The following is a 24861-nucleotide window of genomic DNA, read 5'->3' on the forward strand; positions in this document are numbered from 1 at the left end:
CTCTGTCAGTAGGTCCTCTGTCAGTAGGGTTCAGTTGACTACTTTATGCATAATAGATGGTGCTGTTAGGCTGTACAGTCCCACACACCCACATTCAAACATCCACACAGACACTGTGGGTCAGTGACAGGGAGCAGTCAGTGGTGACAAGTCTATTTTTAGCTTTTAGTTTTCTTTCTTTCTTTCTCTCTCTCTCTCTCTCTCTGTCTCTCTCTGTCTCTCTCTCTGTCTCTCTCTCTCTCTGTCTCTCTCTGTCTTTCTCTCTGTCTCTGTCTCTCTCTCTCTCTCTGTCTCTCTCTCTCTTTCTCTCTGTCTCTCTCTCCCTATGTCTCTCTGTCTCTCTCTGTCTCTGTCTTTCTCTATTTCCATTTCTCTCTCTCTCTCTCTCTCTCTCTCTCTGTCTATCTCTGTCTCTCTCTCTCTCTCTGTCTCTCTCTGTCTTTCTCTCTGTCTCTGTCTCTCTCTCTCTCTCTCTGTCTCTCTCTGTCTTTCTCTCTGTCTCTCTCTCCCTATGTCTCTCTGTCTTTCTCTCTCTCTCTCTCTCTGTCTCTCTCTGTCTCTGTCTTTCTCTATTTCCATTTCTCTCTCTCTTTCCATCTCTCTCTCTCTTTCAATTCAATTCAAGGGGCTTTATTAGCATGGGAACATATATTAACATTGCCAAAGCAAGTGAAGTACATAATATACAAAAGTGAAATAAACAATAAAAATGAACAGTAAATATTACACTCACAGAAGTTCCAAAAGAATAAAGACATTTCAAATGTCATATTATGTATATATACAGTGTTGCCAAGACTAGGACAAAAAGGCTTCTCAACAGTTTTTACCCCCAAGCCATAAGACTCCTGAACAGGTAATCAAATGGCTACCCGGACTATCTGCATTGTGTTCCCCCCCAACCCCTCTTTTACGCTGCTGCTACTCTCTGTTCATCATATATGCATAGTCACTTTAGTGTTATCTACATGTACATACTACCTCAATCAGCCTGACTAACCGGTGTCTGTATGAAGCCTCGCTACTGTATATAGCCTGTCTTTTTACTGTTGTTTAATTTCTTTACCTACCTATTATTCCCCTAATACCTTTTTTGCACTATTGGTTAGAGCCTGTAAGTAAGCATTTCCCTGTAAGACCTGTTGTATTCGGCGCACTTGACAAATAAACTTTGATTTGATTGTAACGCAAATGGTTAAAGTACAAAAGGGATATAAATATAGGTTGTATTTATAATGGTGTTTGTTCTTCACTGGTTGCCCTTTTCTTGTGGCAACAGGTCACACATCTTGCTGCTGTGATGTCACTGTGGTATTTCCCCCAGTAGATATGGGAGTTTATCAAAATCTGTTTTTTTTTCAAATTCTTTGTGGATCTGTGTAATCTGAGGGAAATATGTGTCTCTAAAATAGTTATACATTTGGCAGGAGGTTAGGAAGTACAGCTCAGTTTCCACCTCATTTTGTGGGCAGTGTGCATTTAGCCGGTCTTCTCTTGAGAGCCAGGTCTGCCTACGGCGGCCTTTCTCAATAGCAAGGATATGCTCACTGAGTCTGTACATAGTTAAAGCTTTCCTTAAGTTTGGGTCAGTCACAGTGGTCAGGTATTCTGCTACTGTGTACTCTCTGTTTAGGGCCAAATAGCATTCTAGTTTGCCTTGTTTTTTTGTTTATTCATTCCAATGTGTCAAGTAGTTATCTTTTTGTTTTCTCATGATTTGGATGGGTCTAATTGTGTTGCTGTCCTGGGGCTCTATAGGGTGTGTTTGTGTTTGTGAACAAAGCCCCAGGACCAGCTTGCTTAGGGGACTCTTCTCCAGGTTCATCTCTCTGTAGGTGATGGCTTTGTTATGGAAGGTTTGGGAATCGCTTCCTTTTAGGTGGTTGTAGAATTTAACGGCTTTTTTCTGGATTTTGATAATTAGCGGGTATCGGCCTAATTCTGCTCTGCATGAATTTTTGGGTGTTCTACGTTGTACACAGAGGATATTTTTGCAGAAATCTGCATGCAGTGTCTCAATTTGGTGTTTGTCCCGTTTTGTGAATTCTTGGTTGGTGAGCGGACCCCAGACCTCACAACCATAAACGGCAATGGGTTATTTTAGCCAGATCCTAATCCTTTAGCAAGTACTTTTAGCCAGATCCTAATTTGTATTTCAAATGTTACGTTCCTGTTGATGGCATTGAAGGCCCTTCTTGCCTTGTCTCTCAGATCATTCACAGCTTTGTGGAAGTTACCTGTGGTGCTGATGTTTAGGCCAAGGTGTATGTCGTTTTTTTCTGTGCTGTAGGGCAACAGTGTCGAGATGGAATTTGTATTTGTGGTCCTGGCGACTGGTCCTTTTTTGGAAGATCTCTCTCTCTCACTCTCTCCCCCCCCCTCTCGCTCTCTTTCTCTCTCTGACTCTCTCTCTATCTCTCTCTCTGCCCCTCCCTCTCTGTCTCTACCTCCTCCTCTCTCTCTCCCTCGCTCGCTCGCTCACTCTCTCTCTCCCCCTCCCTCTCTCTGTCTCCCTCCCTCTCTCTCTCCCTCCTTCCATCTCTCTCTCTCTTTCTCTCTCTCTCTCGCCCCTCGCCTGGCTCTCCCTCTTCTCCCTCCCTCCCCTGCTGTGGTAATTTTCTCTCTTCTGTTACCATGCCTCTCACACTGTCTGTTGTTGTAAAAAGAACAGAGAGGGCCAGCCAATCGTATCTCCCCTTTGTGATGTAGGGTGGAAGGGAGGAAGGGGGAGAGAGGGAGGGAGGGAGGGAAGCATGTTGGCATCTTCATTTTGGTCTCTTTACAATTCCCTAGCTTGTTCTCTATTCTATCAGTAGTTGAATAAGATGAAAAATGAGTACTGGTTGAGTTCTTCTCTCTGTCTTTCTGACAGGACTGAGGACTAGTTGAGTTCTTCTCTCTGTCTTTCTGACAGGACTGAGGACTGGTTGAGTTCTTCTCTCTGTCTTTCTGACAGGACTGAGGACTAGTTGAGCTCTTCTCTCTGTCTTTCTGACAGGACTGAGGACTAGTTGAGCTCTTCTCTCTGTCTTTCTGACAGGACTGAGGACTAGTTGAGCTCTTCTCTCTGTCTTTCTGACAGGACTGAGGACTAGTTGAGTTCTTCTCTCTGTCTTTCTGACAGGACTGAGGACTGGTTGAGTTCTTCTCTCTGTCTTTCTGACAGGACTGAGGACTGGTTGAGTTCTTCTCTCTGTCTTTCTGACAGGACTGAGGACTAGTTGAGCTCTTCTCTCTGTCTTTCTGACAGGACTGAGGACTGGTTGAGCTCTTCTCTCTGTCTTTCTGACAGGACTGAGGACTGGTTGAGTTCTTCTCTCTGTCTTTCTGACAGGACTGAGGACTGGTTGAGTTCTTCTCTCTGTCTTTCTGACAGGACTGAGGACTGGTTGAGTTCTTCTCTCTGTCTTTCTGACAGGACTGAGGACTGGTTGAGTTCTTCTCTCTGTCTTTCTGACAGGACTGAGGACTGGTTGAGTTCTTCTCTCTGTCTTTCTGACAGGACTGAGGACGGGTTGAGTTCTTCTCTCTGTCTTTCTGACAGGACTGAGGACTAGTTGAGCTCTTCTCTCTGTCTTTCTGACAGGACTGAGGACTGGTTGAGTTCTTCTCTCTGTCTTTCTGACAGGACTGAGGACTGGTTGAGTTCTTCTCTCTGTCTTTCTGACAGGACTGAGGACTGGTTGAGCTCTTCTCTCTGTCTTTCTGACAGGACTGAGGACTGGTTGAGTTCTTCTCTCTGTCTTTCTGACAGGACTGAGGACTGGTTGAGTTCTTCTCTCTGTCTTTCTGACAGGACTGAGGACTGGTTGAGTTCTTCTCTCTGTCTTTCTGACAGGACTGAGGACTGGTTGAGTTCTTCTCTCTGTCTTTCTGACAGGAATGAGGACTGGTTGAGGAATATTTTTTTTTCAATCCAGATTTCAACAGAAACGCATGCAGGCAACAGCTCTCAGCAGGTGATCCAGTCATATTATCCAGATAAGAATCAATTGGAGAAGTTCTGGTCAGCTGTTATTCCACAGGGTCTCTGTCACACTTCTAGACACACACACATCAGCAGGACTTTAATAACAGGGTATGACATTGGATGTCAGAAAGTCAGCGGTTTGTAACTTTCTCTATCCCTCTTTCTTTCTCTCTCTCTCTCTCTCTCTCTCTCTCTCTCTCTCTCTCGTATAATAATAACCTGTTTCCCAAACTGACATTTAATCCATGCAAACAAATCACCATGGAGACTTTCTCATCCCATCTACCATCCCAGAATCAGTACAAGTATAGACCCCCCCAAACACACACACACACAGACACACATTCATCACAGCTAATAGCTTTAGCTCTCAGCCGATCTCCCAACGGTCAGAGATATTTCAGTGGAGAAAATCTTCATTTACACACAGACCTTTGGGGGTGCTGATATAGTGTGTGTGTGTGTGTGTGTGTGTGTGTGTGTGTGTGTGTGTGTGTGTGTGTGTGTGTGTGTGTGTGTGTGTGTGTGTGTGTGTGTGTGTGTGTGTGTCTCCTTATAATATTTGCGGTGGGGATCTTACTCGTAAACTCCATGACGTTGTCTGGATAATAGTACTATCTAATGTAGCTGCCTGGTGCTTACACAGTGTGGTGAGTTAAAATTCACTCTAGATAAGAGGGTTTTGTAAAGGATGAGATGTTTAAGATGCTTCCCAGGGGCTGTGGTGAATCCAGATGATGATTTGTACCCAGTGGAAGTCTGTCTATTTAAGAGAGAGTAGATGCTCTTAACTAAAGACTTCTCCTCCAAACTGCGTTGTTGATAACCATACTAAACTTCAACTGAAATTATGATACTAAGTGGTTTTAAAAAAAACAACATGTGTGAATTGGTTCATTTGTTTGTTCAATACTAGATTCTTTAATACATCCATTCATTCATTCATTCATTCTTTCATTCATTAACTCATAAGTGTCTTTTGTCCCACAACCAGCTTCCACTATGTGATCGTTCCTCCATTCCCTTCCACTGTGTGAACGTTCCTCCATCCCTTCCACTATGTGATCGTTCCTCCATTCCCTTCCACTGTGTGATCGTTCCTCCATTCCCTTCCACTATGTGAACGTTCCTCCATTCCCTTCCACTGTGTGATCGTTCCTCCATTCCCTTCCACTGTGTGATCGTTCCTCCATTCCCTTCCACTGTGTGATCGTTCCTCCATTCCCTTCCACTGTGTGAACGTTCCTCCATCCCTTCCACTATGTGAACGTTCCTCCATCCCTTCCACTATGTGAACGTTCCTCCATCCCTTCCACTATGTGAACGGTCCCTCATTCCCCGTCTCTTACTCACACTGCTGTGTTGAGCACCATAATGACAGTGATTCTGTCTGGCTGTCACCAGACCGTTGCTCTGACCCTCAGCCCTTCCATCCCTCCCCTCTCGCCCTCCCTCCCTCCATCCCTCCCTCCATCCCTCCCTCCATCCATCCCCTCTTGCCCTGGGCGATAGACCCCAGAGGGTGACAATGGCTATAACCGTCGTCGTGGTCACCACCCGTTGGTTGGGGCAAGGGGTAATGCATTGTGACAGTTCTCTCATTATTTAGAGCTAGGGTCTGTGTGTGGGTGGGTGGGGGGGGTTGGGGGGGGGAGAAGGGAGAACAGAGGAGAGGGGAGAGGAAATAAGAGAAGAGTGATTGGGGGCGGGGGGGAGAACAGAGGAGAGGGGAGAGGAAATAAGAGAAGAGAGATTGGGGAAATATATCTTGTTCAACTTTTGTGTAGACTAATGTGTCACACACTTTCCTACACACACATACATCCCCTTCTTGCTTCTCCTCCTCCTCCTCCTACTCCTCATCCTCCTGCTCCTCCTCTTCCTGCTCCTCCTATTCCTACTCCTCCTTTTCCTCATATTCCTCTTCCTACTCCTCCTCCTCCCACACCTCCACATCCTCCTCTTCCTACTCCTCTTCTTCCTCCTACTCCTCTTCCTCCTACTCCTCTTCCTCCTACTCCTCCATCTCCTCCTCCTCCTGCTCCTCCTCCTCCTACGCCTCCTCTTCTTCCTCCTCTTCCTACCCCTCTTCTCCCTGCTCCTCCTTCTCCTCCTCCACCTGCTCCTCCTCTTTCTACGTCTCCTCTTCCTCCTCCTCTTCCTACCCCTCTCCCTCCTGCTCCTCCTCCTGCTCCTCCTACCCCTCTTTCTCCTCCTCCTCCACCTCTTTGTCCTCCTCCTCCTCCTCAACCTGCTCCTCTTCCTACCTCTCTTCTCCCTGCTCCCCCTCCTCCTTCTTGCCATGTCTGCACTTTATCTGAGTATTCAAGATGAACCTCTTAGCCCTTACTGATGCAACACTTCTCTGCGTGTGCCCCAATTCTCTAAACAGTTCACTACTTTTGAACAAAGCCCTATGGACCCTGGTCAAGAGCAGTGCACTACATAGGAAATGGGGTGTGATTTGGCACATAGCCTTAGAAACACAACCAGACACTCACTTGACAATGCAAACAGAGAGCATTTGACTTCCTCTCTGCTACAGGCCAAGTTCAATATAAGTTGGCACACACACACACACACACACACACACACACACACACACACACACACACACACACACACACACACACACACACACACACACACACACACACACACACACACACAGACACACATACACCCACAGACACACCCAAACACTAGTATTTTGTTGAACCTCAGCGGAATGACAACGGACAATAGTTAAATTGCACTGACCTGAGGTGAGGCTTAAACACCCATCAGAGGAGACTGACAGAATGAGGGAACTAAAGAGAGAGAGAATCAGTCAGCTGGGGCCGTTGGTGTCCAATATGAAATGTCATGGAGGTGGTTAGTAGAGGTGGGGTTACTGATGTCTACCATAACATTCTGTTGGTGTCCAATATGAAATGTCATGGAGGTGGTTAGTAGAGGTGGGGTTACTGATGTCTATCATAACATTCTGTTGGTGTCCAATATGAAATGTCATGGAGGTGGTTAGTAGAGGTGGGGTTACTGATGTCTATCATAACATTCTGTTGGTGTCCAATATGAAATGTCATGGAGGTGGTTAGTAGAGGTGGGGTTACTGATGTCTACCTTAACATTCTGTTGGTGTTCAATATGAAATGTCATGGAGGTGGTTAGTAGAGGTGGGGTTACTGATGTCTACCATAACATTCTGTTGGTGTCCAATATGAAATGTCATGGAGGTGGTTAGTAGAGGTGGGGTTACTGATGTCTACCATAACATTCTGTTGGTGTTCAATATGAAATGTCATGGAGGTGGTTAGTAGAGGTGGGGTTACTGATGTCTACCATAACATTCTGTTGGTGTCCAATATGAAATGTCATGGAGGTGGTTAGTAGAGGTTACTGATGTCTACCATAACATTCTGTTGGTGTCCAATATGAAATGTCATGGAGGTGGTTAGTAGAGGTTACTGATGTCTACCATAACATTCTGTTGGTGTCCAATATGAAATGTCATGGAGGTGGTTAGTAGAGGTTACTGATGTCTATCATAACATTCTGTTGGTGTTCAATATGAAATGTCATGGAGGTGGTTAGTAGAGGTGGGGTTACTGATGTCTACCATAACATTCTGTTGGTGTTCAATATGAAATGTCATGGAGGTGGTTAGTAGAGGTTACTGATGTCTACCATAACATTCTGTTGGTGTCCAATATGAAATGTCATGGAGGTGGTTAGTAGAGGTGGGGTTACTGATGTCTATCATAACATTCTGTTGTTACCCTTTTCCCCAGTGGTAGAAAAAGTGCTCACATCTCATACTTGAGTAAAAGTAAAGATACCTTAATAGAAAATTACTCTAGTAAAAGTGAAAGTCACCCAGTAAAATACTTACTTGAGTAAAAGTCTAAAAGTTTTTGCTTTAAAATATACTGAAGTATCAAATATAAATGTAGTTGCTAAAATATACTGAAGTATCAAAAGTAAAAGTACGAATCATTTATAATTCCTGATATCAACCAAACCAGATGACACAATTGTCTTGTTTTTCATTTTTTTACGGTGAGCCGAGGGCACGCTCCAACACTAAGACATCATTTACAAACAAAGCATTTGTGTTTAGTGAATCTGCCAGATCAGAGGCAGGAGAGGACCAGGATGTTCAGGATGTTCTCCTGATAAGTGTGTGAATTGGACCATGTTCCTGTCCTACTAAGCGCATTCACAATGTACTTTTGGGTGTCAGGGAAAATGTATGGAGTAAAACATACATACTTCTCTTTAGGAATGTAGTGAAGTAAAATAAAAAAGTTGTCAAAAATATAAATAGTAAAGTAAAGTACAGATACTCGAAAAAAAAAACCGTTAAAGTTGTACTTTAAAGTATTTTTACTTAAGTACCTTACACCACTGCCTGTCCCCTACTCCTCTCCTCCTCTCCTCTCCTCTCCTCCTCTCCTCTCCTCCTGTCCCCTACTCCTCTCCTCCACTCCTGTTTTACTCTCTCCTCCTGTTCTTCTTCTCTTCTCTGTCCCTCTGGATAGTGTGTCCATACACACACACACACACACACACTCACTCCTGGACTCCCTGTTGTCCCCCTGGCTGTGAAGGATTCATTATCCACCTATGGCCTGTAGATGTAATGAGGTTGGAGAGGTAGAAGGTGATCCCTGGGCTGTAATAATACAAGAGAGGTGTGTGTGTATGTCGTTTCGAAGGTGTGTGTGTGTGTGTGTGTGTGTGTGTGTGTGTGTGTGTGTGTGTGTGTGTGTGTGTGTGTGTGTGTGTGTGTGTGTGTGTAGACCCTCTTCACTGTGTGTGTGGCTGTAATACCGTCCCTGTGTATCAACGGACAGACAGGGCCCTCTCTACAGGCCTTCAGTGGACAGACAGGGCCCTCTCTACAGGCCTTCAGTGGACAGACAGGGCCCTCTCTACAGGCCTTCAGTGGGCAGACAGGGCCCTCTCTACAGGCCTTTCAGTGGGCAGACAGGGCCCTCTCTACAGGCCTTCAGTGGGCAGACAGGGCCCTCTCTACAGGCCTTCAGTGGACAGACAGGGCCCTCTCTACAGACCTTTCAGGGGACAGACAGGGCCCTCTCTACAGGCCTTCAGTGGACAGACAGGGCCCTCTCTACAGGCCTTTCAGGGGACAGACAGGTCCCTCTCTACAGGCCTTCAGTGGACAGACAGGGCCCTCTCTACAGGCCTTCAGTGGACAGACAGGGCCCTCTCTACAGGCCTTCAGTGGACAGACAGGGCCCTCTCTACAGGCCTTCAGTGGGCAGACAGGGCCTTCTCTACGGACCTTTCAGTGGACAGACAGGGCCCTCTCTACGGGCCTTTCAGGGGACAGACAGGGCCCTCTCTACAGGCCTTTCAGGGGACAGACGGGGCCCTCTCTACAGGCCTTGAAGGGGACAGACAGGGCCCTCTCTACAGGCCTTGAAGGGGACAGACAGGGCCCTCTCTACAGGCCTTTCAGGGGACAGACAGGGCCCTCTCTACAGGCCTTGAAGGGGGCAGACGGGGCCCTCTCTACAGGCCTTTCAGGGGACAGACAGGGCCCTCTCTACAGACCTTTCAGGGGACAGACAGGGCCCTCTCTACAGGCCTTCAGTGGACAGACAGGGCCCTCTCTACAGGCCTTTCAGGCGACAGACAGGGCCCTCTCTACAGACCTTTCAGGGGACAGACAGGGCCCTCTCTACGGGCCTTTCAGGGGACAGACAGGGCCCTCTCTACAGACCTTTCAGGGGACAGACAGGACCCTCTCTACAGACCTTTCAGGGGACAGACAGGGCCCTCTCTACAGGCCTTGAAGGGGACAGACAGGGCCCTCTCTACGGGCCTTTCAGGGGACAGACAGGGCCCTCTCTACAGGCCTTTCAGGGGACAGACAGGACCCTTTCTACAGACCTTTCAGGGGACAGACAGGATCTTCTCTACAGGCCTGGAAGGGGACAGACAGGGCCTCTCTACGGACCTTTCAGTAGTCTTATTTCAGGGGGTTCAGGGTGTCACTATCCTACTGCTTTGGCTTTGTGGCTGCTTGGCCTGATGTATTATTGTCTCTACCTTCTTGGCTATGTGCTGTTGTTTGTGCCCAATAATGTTTGTACCATGTTGTGTGCTGCTACCATGTTGTGCTGCTGCCATGTTGTGTTGCTACCTTGTTGTTGTCCTGTTGTGTTGCTGCCATGTTGTGTTGCTACCATGTTGTTGTCATGTTGTGTTGCTACCATGTTGTTGTCATGTTGTGTTGCTACGATGTTGATGTCATGTTGTGCTGCTACCATGTTGTGGTGCTGCCATGTTGTGTTGCTACCGTGTTGTTGTCATGTTGTGTTGCTACCATGTTGTTGTCATCTTGGGTTGCTATGATGTTGTTGTCATGTTGTGTTGCTACGATGTTGATGTCATGTTGTGCTGCTACCATGCTGTGCTGCTGCCACGTTGTGTTGCTACCATGTTGTTGTCATGTTGTGTTGCTACCATGTTGTTGTCATGTTGTGTTGCTACCATGTTGTTGTCATGTTGTGTTGCTACCATGCTGTGTTGTCATGTTGTGTTGCTGCCATGCTGTGTTGTCATCTTAGGTCTCTCTTTATGTAGTGTTGTTGTAATCCCAGACCCCCGCCCCGCAGGAGGCCGTCATTAAACATAAGAATGGGTTTTTAACTGACTTTCCTAGTTAAATAAAGTTGAAATAAATCAATTAAATAAAATGCTTAAATGTCACACTTTTTGTTTCCAAAATTATAAATGTTTATTCAAAGGGGATTATACATGATACATAAATCAAGATTCCACTGATTATACCGCCCCCCCAAACAAACCAAGCAAACACAAACCAAGCAAACACAAACCAAGCAAACACAAACCAAGCAAACACAAACCAAGCAAACACAAACCAAGCAAACACAAACCAAGCAAACACAAACCAAGCATACAATATTAAAATAAGATTAAATCAAAAACCAGCATTCCCTGTTTGCCCATTTATAATGTTTTCTAGCACATGATTTAAACTTCATTTAACCAGCCGAGTCAGCTAGGAACAAATGGCTGCCTGTATTCCCATACTGTCACGTCCTGGCCAGTATAAGGGTTAATTGGTATTGTAGTTTGGTCAAGACGTGGCAGAGGGTATTTGTTTTATGTGGTTAGGGGTAGAGGTTTTTCTAAAAAGGGCATTTGATTTATGTATTCCGGGGTTTTTGGGCACTGTTCCTTGTTTATGTAATTCTATGTTTAGTCTAGGTATCTATTTCTATGTTGAGTTAATTGGGGTGGACTTCCAATTGAAGGCAGCTGTTTGGTGTTGCCTTTGATTGGAAGTCCTATGTTAGTTGGGTGTGTTTGTCTGTGTATTTGTAGGAGATTGTTCCGTGTTAGCGTGTGTAAGCCTAATAGGACTGTCAGTGTATCGTGAGTTCGTTTTTGTTGTTTTGTCTGTTCGTTTTGGAATTTATTAAAAGTTCAAAATGAACTATCTCAACTCTGCTGCATATTGGTCCTCATTTTCCGATGATGATTTCGCCATATCGTCTGAAGACGAAGAAATCCGTGACACATACATAGACTACAAGTAATCTGATATACTGATAGAATTGAAATACAACAATTACAAAAAGAAAACGTTATGTTGGGTTTATCTTCTACCTGAGATTCACCACACGAGGAGCTCTACTGGTATTGCGGCAGAGAAGATGCAAGAGAACCACATGTGAAGGAAGGCAGTGACAACACCCAGAGCCCCTGTCCCAAACCAAGCTGCACACAATGCCCCCAGTGTTGTCCCCATTCTACCTGCCCACCCATAAGTACCATTGCTCCCTGCTACCCCATAGGTACTCCCGTTCCATGTTAGACCAGCAGACAGAGCCACCCCAGCAGCACCGGCAGGACCCAGCAGAGCTCCCAAGGTACCCCATTGCCCGACTACTGGCTGATTGTTTAGTATTACTTCTAATATAGCCCCTCCTCCTGCTGCTACTGCTGCCCGTTTCATTGGTCCCATACCAAAAGGAGCGGACACAACTACTGCACATCCAGCAACATAATGTGCTGCTACTATAAATGCTAAAGTCACAGACGTATCTACAGTATATTTGTACACAACTTGGATGTCAGACAGTCTTCCAACGGCAGTTTCCATGAGGTGTCCCAAACCTCCACATACTGCAGTGGTCCCGAGCAGAACTACAGTCACCTCCTTGGCATCCGGCTCAGTCTCCCCAGCCCTCATCATTCTCCTAAAGTTAGCTTTGACCTGTTGTAAGACCGTTATGGGGATCAAAACCATTAGAAGAAATCCTATCCACATAGTCAGAAATATGATAAGCTTGTTGAAGGACTGTGATTCTTTCTCAATAGCGTCTTTTGGTGGAGGTCCAAACAGGTCACCTAGTCCTGCTTCCACTGTAGAGGACAGCAGGTAGCCTCCAGGTAATCCAGAGGTGAATCCCAGCAGTGTGCTTCCTAGCACTTTACAGAAACCTGTATGGAGGTAGAGAGGGGGGAGAGAGGGAGGAGAGAGGGAGAAGGGTTGGGAGGAAGTTGAAAGGAGAGAGGGAGGGGTTTGGGAGGAGAGAGGGTGGAGAGAGGGAGGAGAGAGGGAGGGGGTGGGAGGAGAGAGGGAGGAGAGAGGGAGGAGAGAGGGAGGACAGAGGGAGGAGAGAGGGAGGACAGAGGGAGGAGAGAGGGAGGAGGTTGGGAGGAGAGAGGGAGGACAGAGGGAGGGGTTGGGAGGAGAGAGGGGGAGGGGGTTGGGAGGAGAGAGGGAGGGTGTTGTGAGGAGAGAGGGAGGGGATTGGGAGGAGAGAGGAAGGAGAGAGGGAGGGAATTGGGAGGAGAGAGGGAGAAGAGAAGGAGGTGAGAGGGAAGAGAGAGGGAGGGGTTGGGGGAGAGAAGGAGGGGGTTGGGAGGAGAGAGGGAGAAGAGAGGGAGGAGAGAGGGAGGAGAGAGGGAGGAGGTGGGAGGAGAGACAGAGGATAAAGGGAGGTGAGAGGGAGGAGAGAGGGAGGGGGTGGGAGGAGAGACAGAGGATAAAGGGAGGTGAGAGGGAGGAGAGAGGGAGGGGTTGGGAAGAGAGAGGGGGGGGGTTGGGAGAAGAGGGAGGAAAGAGGGAGGGGTTGGGAAGAGAGAGGGGGGGGGTTGGGAGGAGAGAGGGAGGTGAGAAGGAGGAGAGAGGGAGGGGGGTGGGAGGAGAGAGGGAGGTGAGAAGGAGGAGAGAGGGAGGGGGTTGGGAGGAGAGAGGGAGGGGGTTGGGAGGAGAGAGGGAGGGGGTTGGGAGGAGAGAGGGAGGTGAGAAGGAGGAGAGAGGGAGGGGGTGGGAGGAGAGAGGGAGGAGAGAGGGAGGGGGTTGGGAGGAGTGGAAGAGCGGGAGGACAAGAGAGGGGGGAGAACGTAGATGAAGTTTATTAATAACTAGGAGTCCTACCAAAACCCACTCTAAACTACCCCAAACCAGTAAAATGGGATTGAATGTTACCCAGATCAAATCCAATCAAAGTGTATTCATCACGTGCATAGGGTACAGCAGGTGTAAATGGTGCAGTCAAGATATCACAAAGTGACTTAAGAATCAGACTGTTCTCCACGGGGGGATTAACATAGTTTTAGGCTAAGGTTTGGGATAGGGTTTAAACAGAAGTTCAGGCAACTGTTCACTTTAGCCAGTCATTCTGGGAGGTTAAGTTAAGGGTTAAGGTTTCGTGAAAGTCTTTAAAAAAAGAGCCCTCAGCACTGAGATTGAACCTGTGACCCTCAGAGCCAGAGCTTCCGGTGAACATGCCAACGATGAAATAAAATACTCCATGGAATGTTGTCAACCTACCAGCAGAGAGTCTTTATCAGATGAAGCTTTCTGCGTAGGTTGTAGGAGACAAAAAAATGAAGTTTAGCAGGTTCTAGTGCCTCAGTAGACAGAAGACGTTTGCATTTAACCCTGACTTTGAAACAGTTAAATACATACTAATTTACAGACAATCACAGTAAAAATGGCCAAATGTCTACAGACCTTGTCATCATTTGATACGACACTGATAATAGCTGGTGCCATTACAGGTCAAACCAAATCCCTGGTGATGTTTGACGTCAGTCCAGGTCCGCAGGACGGTGAGCATCACTCAGAGGCTCGCAGGTTCAACCCACTGCTAATCACTTGGTTGTTTTTTTCTGTTTGAAGCCTCATGCAGCCTTTTTATTTTGTATCATTTTATGTCTAATAAATCAGTGTTTGTGTTTATTTAATGAAAACAATCATTTATTTCCCTAAGACTCTTCTGGCCATTGAAATGCTCAGTCTGATGGTGTGGGCGTTAGGACATTTTTTGGAAGATATTTACATACACATCCCTGATTGGCTGATATTATGGTCTACAGCACACCCCCTTCCTCAGATGAACTGTCATTGGTCAGATCAGATTGCGAACCACCTGAACAGGTTTTTATTCCAAACAGCTCTTACACAAAAGGTGCATTGTCATTTTCACTATTTCAGAGCGTGAAATCAAACGAAACTTTTGTTGTATGTGTCTATAGTACCCGGAGTGTAAACCCAAAAAAAGTGGACGTCTAAGTATTGGCATGTTGGAGAAATCTAGAAAATATGAAGTGTTATGGATGTTGTTGTGGACAAGCTTCTTGAGGAGACTGAAAACATATTAGGAAAAGACTGAATTTGTAAGTCGTAGGTCAAATCATGGATTGCCATTTTTGGCTGAACACAAAAACTATTGTTTTGAAAATATTGTAATTTTCCAAAGTTTACCGTTATGGATGTTATAGACTCTGAAATATACATTCAAATGCTGCAGCTTTCTTGAACACGTTTATGTAATTTGGAATGTTTTGAAAAGGTCAACAGAAGGCATAGTATTTTAAGATTGCATTATCTGTAAGGCCAGGCACCACACCCTACCATGTCATTTTTAATATATATCAATATTCATCCAAATTAACCTTTATCAGTTGAATGTAAATATAATAAATATTTTAACAAAATATGCAAATGGGAAAAATACATGTGCCTATATTGCCAATCCACTTTTCTGGATGAACTCTGCGTTGTTTGTGGGGCTTTCATCTTTACAAGACCGTAGAACACGCAAACAAAACTCACAACACTTCAATTTGGTCTGTATCACTTCCTTAACATCTCATCTTCATAACTAACACTGGGCCCTTTCTGAAAGCCTTGACATATGACTGAAATGCCTTGTTTAAACTTGGCCAGCTACTCCGTAGTGGCAAACATTCAGTCTCCTACTGGTAAAATGAGGTCTGCACTCCAAAATATAGACTTTCAGGATATGAACATGGTTTCATGTGGAAACTGTACACTTATTTGTGTATGCTCAGGTTGCCCATCATATACAGCCTTACCTGAACCATTCAGAATGAATGTCTGAACTTAACCGTTAAAAATCTACGTTTATCCCCCGTGGCATCAGAGTGGCAAGTCAGTTTCACAACTTCATAAGATCTTGATGGTCATTAGCTGTGGTAACTCTCTGAGGCTATGAACAAATGAAGGAGTGTGGCTTTAAAGATGAAGAGCATGACACACGTTTAACACAAGATGATACTGTGTGCGCATTGTGTCTCTTCTCTTACCATGAATGTTTGAAGTTGCCATCGTTGATACAGAGAATCACTGCATCCACCTGTCTCTGGGGCTCTTCCTGTTGTTGATACAGAGAATCACTGCATCCCCCTGTCTCTGGGGCTCTTCCTGTTGTTGATACAGAGAATCACTGGATCCACCTGTCTCTGGGGCTCTTCCTGTTGTTGATACAGAGAATCACTGGATCCACCTGTCTCTGGGGCTCTTCCTGTTGTTGATACAGAGAATCACTGGATCCACCTGTCTCTGGGGCTCTTCCTGTTGTTGATACAGAGAATCACTGCATCCACCTGTCTCTGGGGCTCTTCCTGTTGTTGATACAGAGAATCACTGGATCCACCTGTCTCTGGGGCTCTTCCTGTTGTTGATACAGAGAATCACTGGATCCACCTGTCTCTGGGGCTCTTCCTGTTGTTGATACAGAGAATCACTGGATCCACCTGTCTCTGGGGCTCTTCCTGTTGTTGATACAGAGAATCACTGGATCCACCTGTCTCTGGGGCTCTTCCTGTTGTTGATACAGAGAATCACTGGATCCACCTGTCTCTGGGGCTCTTCCTGTTGTTGATACGGACTTCTCTGTCTGGCAGTGACTGAGTGTCTGACAGTAAGGTAAAGTGGCAGAGGTACACGTGACCGCGTCATCGCCATGTGACAGGAACATGACTATGGTTCTGTTGAGGGATGACTACACTGCAGACATTGCTTTGCATCAACCATGTCATGTCATTGACTGCCCAGGCTGCCATCTGATTACTATACAATATATATCATATCAATTCAATTTAAGGGGCTTTATTGGTAAACATATGTTTACATTGCCAAAGTTATCTCTCTCTCTCGCTCCCTCTTTCTCTTTCTCCCTATCATGGCAGTGGTTCAGGTGAGTGGGTAGCAGTGCTCTCTCTCTCTCTCTCTCTCTCTCTCTCTCTCTCTCTCTCTTTCTCTCTCTCTCTCTCTCTCTCTCTCTCTCTCTCTCTCTCTCTGCCTCTCTCTCTCTTTCTCTCTCTCTCTCTCTCTCTCTCTCTCTCTCTCTCTCTCTCTGTGTATTATCCATTTGATCAGTCCATTTAATTGTACAATATATGTTTTCATTGATATTTATCCTAATGACTGAGCAGCACATCCAGCCTGGTCAGCGATTTCAAGCCAATTCTACCAGTAATATTCAGGCTTCATCCCAAATGACACCATATTCAATTTATAGTGCACTACTTTTGACCTGGGCCCATTGGGCTCTGGTCAAAAGTAGTGCAATATATAGGGAATAGTGAGCTATTTGGGATAGAACCTCAGTCTGATTAGCTGGTATATAATTCACATGATTTTCAGTGAGGCAGGTAGACAAGGCTGGTAGCTCCTTGGTCTGATGGGTCTTTCACTTTGGTGTTTCTGCTACGCTCTACCACACTCTACTGACCAGTTATGGAACTGCAGCATGAAACAGGAGAATTACAAAAATACAACAACAAACCTATTGTCTTCAGTTCATCATTCAGTTGAAATTCAGCCACTATCTCTCTATGTCACTCTCTGTCTCTCTGTCTCTCTCTCTATGTCTCTCTCTATGTCTCTATGTCTCTCTCTCTATGTCTCTATGTCTGTCTCTCTCTGTCTCTCTGTCTCTCCATGTCTCTCTCTCTGTGTCTCTCTCTGTCTCTCTATGTCTCTCTCTGTCTCTCTGTCTCTCAATGTCTGTCTCTCTGTCTCCCTCTCTATGTCTCTATGTCTCTGTCTGTCTCTCTTTCTCTCTCTGTCTCTCCATGCCTCTCTCTCTATGTCTCTATGTCTCTCTCTCTGTCTCTCTCTATGTCTCTCTCTGTCTCTATGTCTCTCTGTCTCTCTCTGTCTCTCTATGTCTCTCTATGTCTTTCTATGTCTCTATGTCTCTCTCTATGTCTCTCTATGTCTCTCTCTCTATGTCTCTCTCTCTCTCTCTCTGTCTCTCTCTATGTCTCTCTCTGTCTCTCTCTCTATGTCTCTATGTCTCACTCTCTATGTCTCTATATCTCACTCTCTATGTCTCTCTCTATGTCTCTCTGTCTCTCTCTACGTCTCTCTCTATGTTTCTCTGTCTCTCTCTATGTCTCTCTCTATGTCTCTCTATGTCTCTCTGTCTCTCTCTCTGTCTCTTTATGTCTCTCTATGTCCCTATGTCTCTCTCTATGTCTCGTTCTATGTCTCTCTCCCCCCACTCTCTCTCTCTCTCTGTCTCTCTCTATGTATCTCTCTATGTCTCTCTCTATGTCTCTCTGTCTCTCTCTATGTCTCTCTAGGTCTCTCTCTCTATGTCTCTATCTCTCTCTTTCTGTCTCTGTATGTCTCTCTATGTCTCTCTCTCTATGTCTCTATGTCTCTCTTTATGTCTCTCTGTCTCTCTCTCTCTCTCTCTCTCTATGTCTCTCTCTATGTCTGTCTTTCTCTCTATGTCTCTCTCTATGTCTCTCTCTATGTCTGTCTTTCTCTCTGTGTCTCTCTCTATGTCTCTCTGTCTCTCGCTCTGTCTCTCTTTCTCTCTCTGTCTCTCTCTATGTCTCTCTATGTCTCTCTGTCTCTCTCTCTGTCTCTTTATGTCTCTCTATGTCCCTATGTCTCTCTCTATGTCTCGTTCTATGTCTCTCTCCCCCCACTCTCTCTCTCTCTCTGTCTCTCTCTATGTATCTCTCTATGTCTCTCTCTATGTCTCTCTAGGTCTCTCTCTCTATGTCTCTATCTCTCTCTTTCTGTCTCTCTCTATGTCTCTGTATGTCTCTCTATGTCTCTCTCTCTATGTCTCTATGTCTCTCTTTATGTCTCTCTGTCTCTCTCTCTCTCTGTCTCTCTCTATGTTTCTGTCTCTTTCTCTCTCTCTGTCTCTCTCTCTATGTTTCTCTCTATGTCTGTCTTTCTCTCTATGTCTCTCTCTATGTCTCTCTGTCTCTCGCTCTGTCTCTCTTTCTCTCTCTATGTCTCTCTCTATGTCTCTCTATGTCTCTCTGTCTCTCTCTCTGTCTCTTTATGTCTCTCTATGTCCCTATGTCTCTCTCTATGTCTCGTTCTATGTCTCTCTCCCCCCACTCTCTCTCTCTCTCTGTCTCTCTCTATGTCTCTCTAGGTCTCTCTCTCTATGTCTCTATCTCTCTCTTTCTGTCTCTCTCTATGTCTCTGTATGTCTCTCTATGTCTCTCTCTCTATGTCTCTATGTCTCTCTTTATGTATCTCTGTCTCTCTCTCTCTCTATGTCTCTCTCTATGTTTCTGTCTCTTTCTCTCTCTCTCTCTCTATGTCTCTCTCTATGTCTGTCTTTCTCTCTATGTCTCTCTCTCTCTCTATGTCTCTATGTCTCTCTTTATGTATCTCTGTCTCTCTCTCTCTCTCTCTATGTCTCTCTCTATGTTTCTGTCTCTTTCTCTCTCTCTCTCTCTATGTCTCTCTCTATGTCTGTCTTTCTCTCTATGTCTCTCTCTATGTCTCTCTGTCTCTCGCTCTGTCTCTCTTTCTCTCTCTATGTCTCTCTCTATGTCTCTCTATGTCTCTCTGTCTCTCTCTCTGTCTCTCTTTATGTCTCTCTATGTCCCTATGTCTCTCTCTATGTCTCGTTCTATGTCTCTCTCCCCCCACTCTCTCTCTCTCTGTCTCTCTCTATGTATCTCTCTATGTCTCTCTCTATGTCTCTCTGTCTCTCTCTATGTCTCTCTAGGTCTCTCTCTCTATGTCTCTATCTCTCTCTTTCTGTCTCTCTATGTCTCTCTCTATGTCTCTCTATGTCTCTCTGTCTCTCTCTCTGTCTCTTTATGTCTCTCTATGTCCCTATGTCTCTCTCTATGTCTCGTTCTATGTCTCTCTCCCCCCACTCTCTCTCTCTCTGTCTCTCTCTATGTATCTCTCTATGTCTCTCTCTATGTCTCTCTGTCTCTCTCTATGTCTCTCTAGGTCTCTCTCTCTATGTCTCTATCTCTCTCTTTCTGTCTCTCTCTATGTCTCTGTATGTCTCTCTATGTCTCTCTCTCTATGTCTCTATGTCTCTCTTTATGTCGCTCTGTCTCTCTCTCTCTCTCTCTATGTATCTCTCTATGTTTCTGTCTCTTTCTCTCTCTCTCTCTCTCTCTATGTCTCTATGTCTCTCTGTCTCTCGCTCTGTCTCTCTTTATGTCTCTCTCTATGTCTCTATGTCTCTCTCTATGTCTCTTTCTATGTCTCTCTCTATGTCTCTATGTCTCTCTCTGTCTCTCTTTATGTCTCTCTCTATGTCTCTCTCTATGTCTCTCTATGTCTCTATGTCTCTCTCTATGTCTCTCTCTATGTCTCTATGTCTCTCTCTATGTCTCTCTCTATGTCTCTCTCTATGTTTCTCTCTATCTCTCTCTGTCTCTCTGCCTCTCTCTCTCTTTCTTTCTCTTTGTCTCCATCTCTCTCTCTCTGTCTCTCTATGTCTCTCTCTCTGTGTCTCTCTCTCTCTCTCCCCCCCATCTCCCTATAGCTCTGTGGTGTTGCTGAAGAGATAGGTAGCATTTTACACACATTGCATTAATGTTTTGGAAGGAGGGACGGAGGGAGGGAGTCGTTTTATTAAACTGTCTCCCAATATGTAATAACAAGATACATAAACATTTAACTAGTCTCCTCCCCTCACACTGACTGATCCTGGATCTGTAGAGCTGGGTCTACTCCTGTATCACGTCAACATTTAACTAGCCTCCTCCCCTCACACTGACTGATCCTGGATCTGTAGAGCTGGGTCTACTCCTGTATCACGTCAACATTTAACTAGCCTCCTCCCCTCACACTGACTGATCCTGGATCTGTAGAGCTGGGTCTACTCCTGTATCACGTCAACATTTAACTAGTCTCCTCCCCTCACACTGACTGATCCTGGATCTGTAGAGCTGGGTCTACTCCTGTATCACGTCAACATTTAACTAGCCTCCTCCCCTCACACTGACTGATCCTGGATCTGTAGAGCTGGGTCTACTCCTGTATCACGTCAACATTTAACTAGTCTCCTCCCCTCACACTGACTGATCCTGGATCTGTAGAGCTGGGTCTACTCCTGTATCACGTCAACATTTAACTAGTCTCCTCCCCTCACACTGACTGATCCTGGATCTGTAGAGCTGGGTCTACTCCTGTATCACGTCAACATTTAACTAGCCTCCTCCCCTCACACTGACTGATCCTGGATCTGTAGAGCTGGGTCTACTCCTGTATCACGTCAACATTTAACTAGTCTCCTCCCCTCACACTGACTGATCCTGGATCTGTAGAGCTGGGTCTACTCCTGTATCACGTCAACATTTAACTAGTCTCCTCCCCTCACACTGACTGATCCTGGATCTGTAGAGCTGGGTCTACTCCTGTATCACGTCAACATTTAACTAGTCTCCTCCCCTCACACTGACTGATCCTGGATCTGTAGAGCTGGGTCTTCTCCTGTATCACATCAACCTCTGTTAATGGTTTCAGCCATGATTAGCTGAACCAGGTATATTAGTGCGGGGCTGGAACAAAAGCTTGCACAGCCAATTCTGTCATTTAAAAGAGGGTAGACGGAAGTTAAATTCAGGCTTTAACCCCTCATGGTTAAGTTTCGGGATATGATTAGGGGAAAGAATACAACAAAATAGTTCAAAACAACCCTCTGTTATGATCAAGTAATCTCGCGGCTTGCTGGAGCTCTGTAAGCTGTTGCAGCACAGTGGCCTGAGCATCACGCTCTGCCTACACACCTCATGGCTTTGATTGCTGTGTAATAGTTTAGCTTTTTGGGGGGTTGCGCCAAGAAAGGCATATATTGACATTTGTGAGAGCATTTCATGTACGCGTGTTTGTGCTCATGTGTGGCGTGCGTGTGTGAGTCCGTGCATGTGTGTGTGTGTGTGTGTGTATGTGTGTGATGATACAGTGTGTATTGCAGGAAATAGAGAAAGGTCAACCTGTCAGAAAAACACAAGAGCCAGAGGAACAGAGAACACTACTGAATACCAAACATCCTCTAGTGTGTGTGTGTGTGTGTGTGTGTGTGTGTGTGTGTGTGTGTGTGTGTGTGTGTGTGTGTGTGTGTGTGTGTGTGTGTGTGTGTGTGTGTGTGTGTGTGTGTGCGCGTGTTTGCCTGCATGCGTGTCCAGAATATAATAATAATTAGCGAAGCCTTTGTGTTGTAGTCTTCAGGGAGGAATAGAGAACGTTTTTTTTATGTTCTGACCCACACACTACACCCACAAACACCAACGCATTCACACACACACACACAAGTGTTAGTATGCATTCCATGCTAAGTGTCTGATAAGGAGTGGCCTTGCAGTTCGATGAAAGAGCAGCAGTTAACGTTAACACTCTCTCTCTCTCTCTCTCTCTCTCTCTCTCTCTCTCTTTTCCCCCCCCATGTCACAGGGTATCTTGGTTAATTAGCCAAAGGTGGATTTAGATGTTCATTAGTATGGTTTCCAGAGTGAGGGATGAGCCAGGGTCCAGAGTGAGGGATGAGCCAGGGTCCAGAGTGAGGGATGAGCCAGGGTCCAGAGTGAGTGGTTTCCAGAGTGAGGGATGAGCCAGGGTCCAGAGTGAGGGATGAGCCAGGGTCCAGAGTGAGGGATGAGCCAGGGTCCAGAGTGAGGGATGAGCCAGGGTCCAGAGTGAGGGATGAGCCAGGGTCCAGAGTGAGGGATGAGCCAGGGTCCAGAGTGAGGGATGAGCCAGGGTCCAGAGTGAGGGATGAGCCAGGGTCTTTCTCATTCTGACGTTGTCTTCTTCCTCTCCACTTCTACTAGTTTCCCCTCTCCTCTGCTCCTCCTCTGCTCCTCCTCTGCTCCTCCTCTGCTCCTCCTCTGGTCCTCCTCTGCTCCTCCTCTGCTCCTCCTCTCTTCCCTCCTCTCGTTACGGTAAGCCTCGATTGCCTCAGCCAAAGTTCATAATTGATTTAACTTTTGATAGAAAGTATTTTTTGTCAAGGCACAGTCTAGCAGTTTAATTCAATACATGCTCTGGAGTAACTGTGAATGAGGACCTCTGTCCAAACATAGTTGATATGGGACGTAGTTCATCTGGAAACTTTGCTTGGACACTATGTAATGAATTACTGTAATTAGGGTTGCAAAATACTGGTAACTTTCCCCAAAAACATACTTCCAGCAATCCATGTTGCAGGTCTCCAGATTTCCAGATATTTGTTTTCTCATTCCAGGAATATTCCAACTGGGATTTCTGGGAAACTAAGGAATTTTAAGAAAGTTACCAGAATGTTGCAACCCTAGAAATAATTAAAGTGACAGGCCAACCCCCTGATTTCTAATACCTCTCCACAGTGATGGTTGATATGTGGTGAAGCTATCTGTCACAAATGTCTGCCGTATCATCACCCAGGTCAGGGCTACACATCAAAATGTCTGCCGTATCATCACCCAGGTCAGGGCTACACATCAAAATGTCTGCCGTATCATCACCCAGGTAAGAGCTATACATAAAAATGGCAGCCGTGGCATCACCCAGGTAAGAGCTACACATCAAAATGTCCGCCGTGGCATCACCCAGGTAAGAGCTACACATCAAAATGTCCGCCGTGGCATCACCCAGGTAAGAGCTACACATTAGTGGTGAAGGTGAGTTTCCCTGATACACTGTAAAGGACTTTATACTATTAAAATGATTTGATTATACCATTTTTTAATAATAGTTTCAATGACTGGCTCAGAGTGTACTGTACCATGTAGTTCCTCAGTTCCTGGTTGTAGTCAGTAGTGGTTGTAGTCAGTAGTGGTTGTAGTCAGTAGTGGTTGTAGTCAGTAGTGGTTGTAGTCAGTAGTGGATGTAGTCAGTAGTGGATGTAGTCAGTAGTGGCTGTAGTCAGTAGTGGATGTAGTCAGTAGTGGATGTAGTCAGTAGTGGCTGTAGTCAGTAGTGGTTGTAGTCAGTAGTGGATGTAGTCAGTAGTGGATGTAGTCAGTAGTGGCTGTAGTCAGTAGTGGTTGTAGTCAGTAGTGGATGTAGTCAGTAGTGGCTGTAGTCAGTAGTGGCTGTAGTCAGTAGTGGCTGTATTCAGTATTGGCTGTAGTCAGTAGTGGATGTAGTCAGTAGTGGTTGTAGTCAGTAGTGGCTGTAGTCAGTAGTGGTTGTAGTCAGTAGTGGTTGTAGTCAGTATTGGCTGTAGTCAGTAGTGGATGTAGTCAGTAGTGGTTGTAGTCAGTAGTGGTTGTAGTCAGTAGTGGTTGTAGTCAGTTGTGGCTGTAGTCAGTAGGGCTTGTAGTCAGTAGTGGTTGTAGTCAGTAGTGGCTGTAGTCAGTAGTGGATGTAGTCAGTAGTGGTTGTAGTCAGTAGTGGTTGTAGTCAGTAGTGGTTGTAGTCAGTTGTGGCTGTAGTCAGTAGGGCTTGTAGTCAGTAGTGGTTGTAGTCAGTAGTGTCTGTATTCAGTAGTGGATGTAGTCAGTAGTGGCTGTAGTCAGTAGTGGATGTAGTCAGTAGTGGTTGTAGGTAGTAGTGGCTGTAGTCAGTAGTGGCTGTAGTCAGTAGTGTCTGTATTCAGTAGTGGATGTAGTCAGTAGTGGCTGTAGTCAGTAGTGGATGTAGTCAGTAGTGGTTGTAGTCAGTAGTGGTTGTAGTCAGTAGTGCTTGTAGTCAGTAGTGGTTGTAGACAGTAGTGTCTGTATTCAGTAGTGGATGTAGTCAGTAGTGGCTGTAGTCAGTAGTGGATGTAGTCAGTAGTGGTTGTAGGTAGTAGTGGCTGTAGTCAGTATTGGTTGTAGTCAGTAGTGGCTGTAGTCAGTAGTGGTTGTAGTCAGTAGTGGCTGTATTCAGTAGTGGTTGTAGTCAGTATTGGCTGTATTCAATAGTGGTTGTAGTCAGTAGTGGTTGTAGTCAGTAGTGGTTGTAGTCAGTATTGGTTGTAGTCAGTAGTGGTTGTAGTCAGTAGTGGTTGTAGTCAGTAGTGGTTGTAGTCAGTAGTGGCTGTATTCAGTAGTGGTTGTAGTCAGTATTGGCTGTATTCAATAGTGGTTGTAGTCAGTTGTGGCTGTAGTCAGTAGGGCTTGTAGTCAGTAGTGGTTGTAGTCAGTAGTGGCTGTAGTCAGTAGTGGTTGTAGTCAGTAGTGGCTGTAGTCAGTAGTGGCTGTAGTCAGTAGTGGATGTAGTCAGTAGTGGTTGTAGTCAGGAGTGGTTGTAGTCAGTAGTGGTTGTAGTCAGTTGTGGCTGTAGTCAGTAGGGCTTGTAGTCAGTAGTGGTTGTAGTCAGTAGTGGCTGTAGTCAGTAGTGGATGTAGTCAGTAGTGGTTGTAGTCAGTAGTGGTTGTAGT

At 45.6% G+C, this 24861-nt stretch overlaps 1 long non-coding RNA gene across 2 annotated transcripts; it reads right to left on the reverse strand.

Annotated features, from left to right (window-relative positions):
• Positions 1–12338: 12338 nt before the first annotated feature.
• On the reverse strand, positions 12339–16195 carry LOC115187362 (uncharacterized). Of its 2 annotated transcripts, none has more exons than XR_003876041.1 (2): positions 15593–16195; positions 12339–12472 (listed from the first exon to the last, which is right to left on the reverse strand). It is a non-coding gene; the product is annotated as an uncharacterized LOC115187362 (long non-coding RNA). The 2 variants fall into 2 exon arrangements; XR_003876042.1 differs by lacking the exon at positions 15593–16195 and adding an exon at positions 13812–14884.
• Between the last annotated feature and the right edge of the window lie 8666 nt (positions 16196–24861).

Source organism: Salmo trutta, unplaced genomic scaffold, assembly GCF_901001165.1.
Source record: "Salmo trutta unplaced genomic scaffold, fSalTru1.1, whole genome shotgun sequence".
Classification (NCBI taxonomy): Eukaryota; Metazoa; Chordata; class Actinopteri; order Salmoniformes; family Salmonidae; genus Salmo; species Salmo trutta.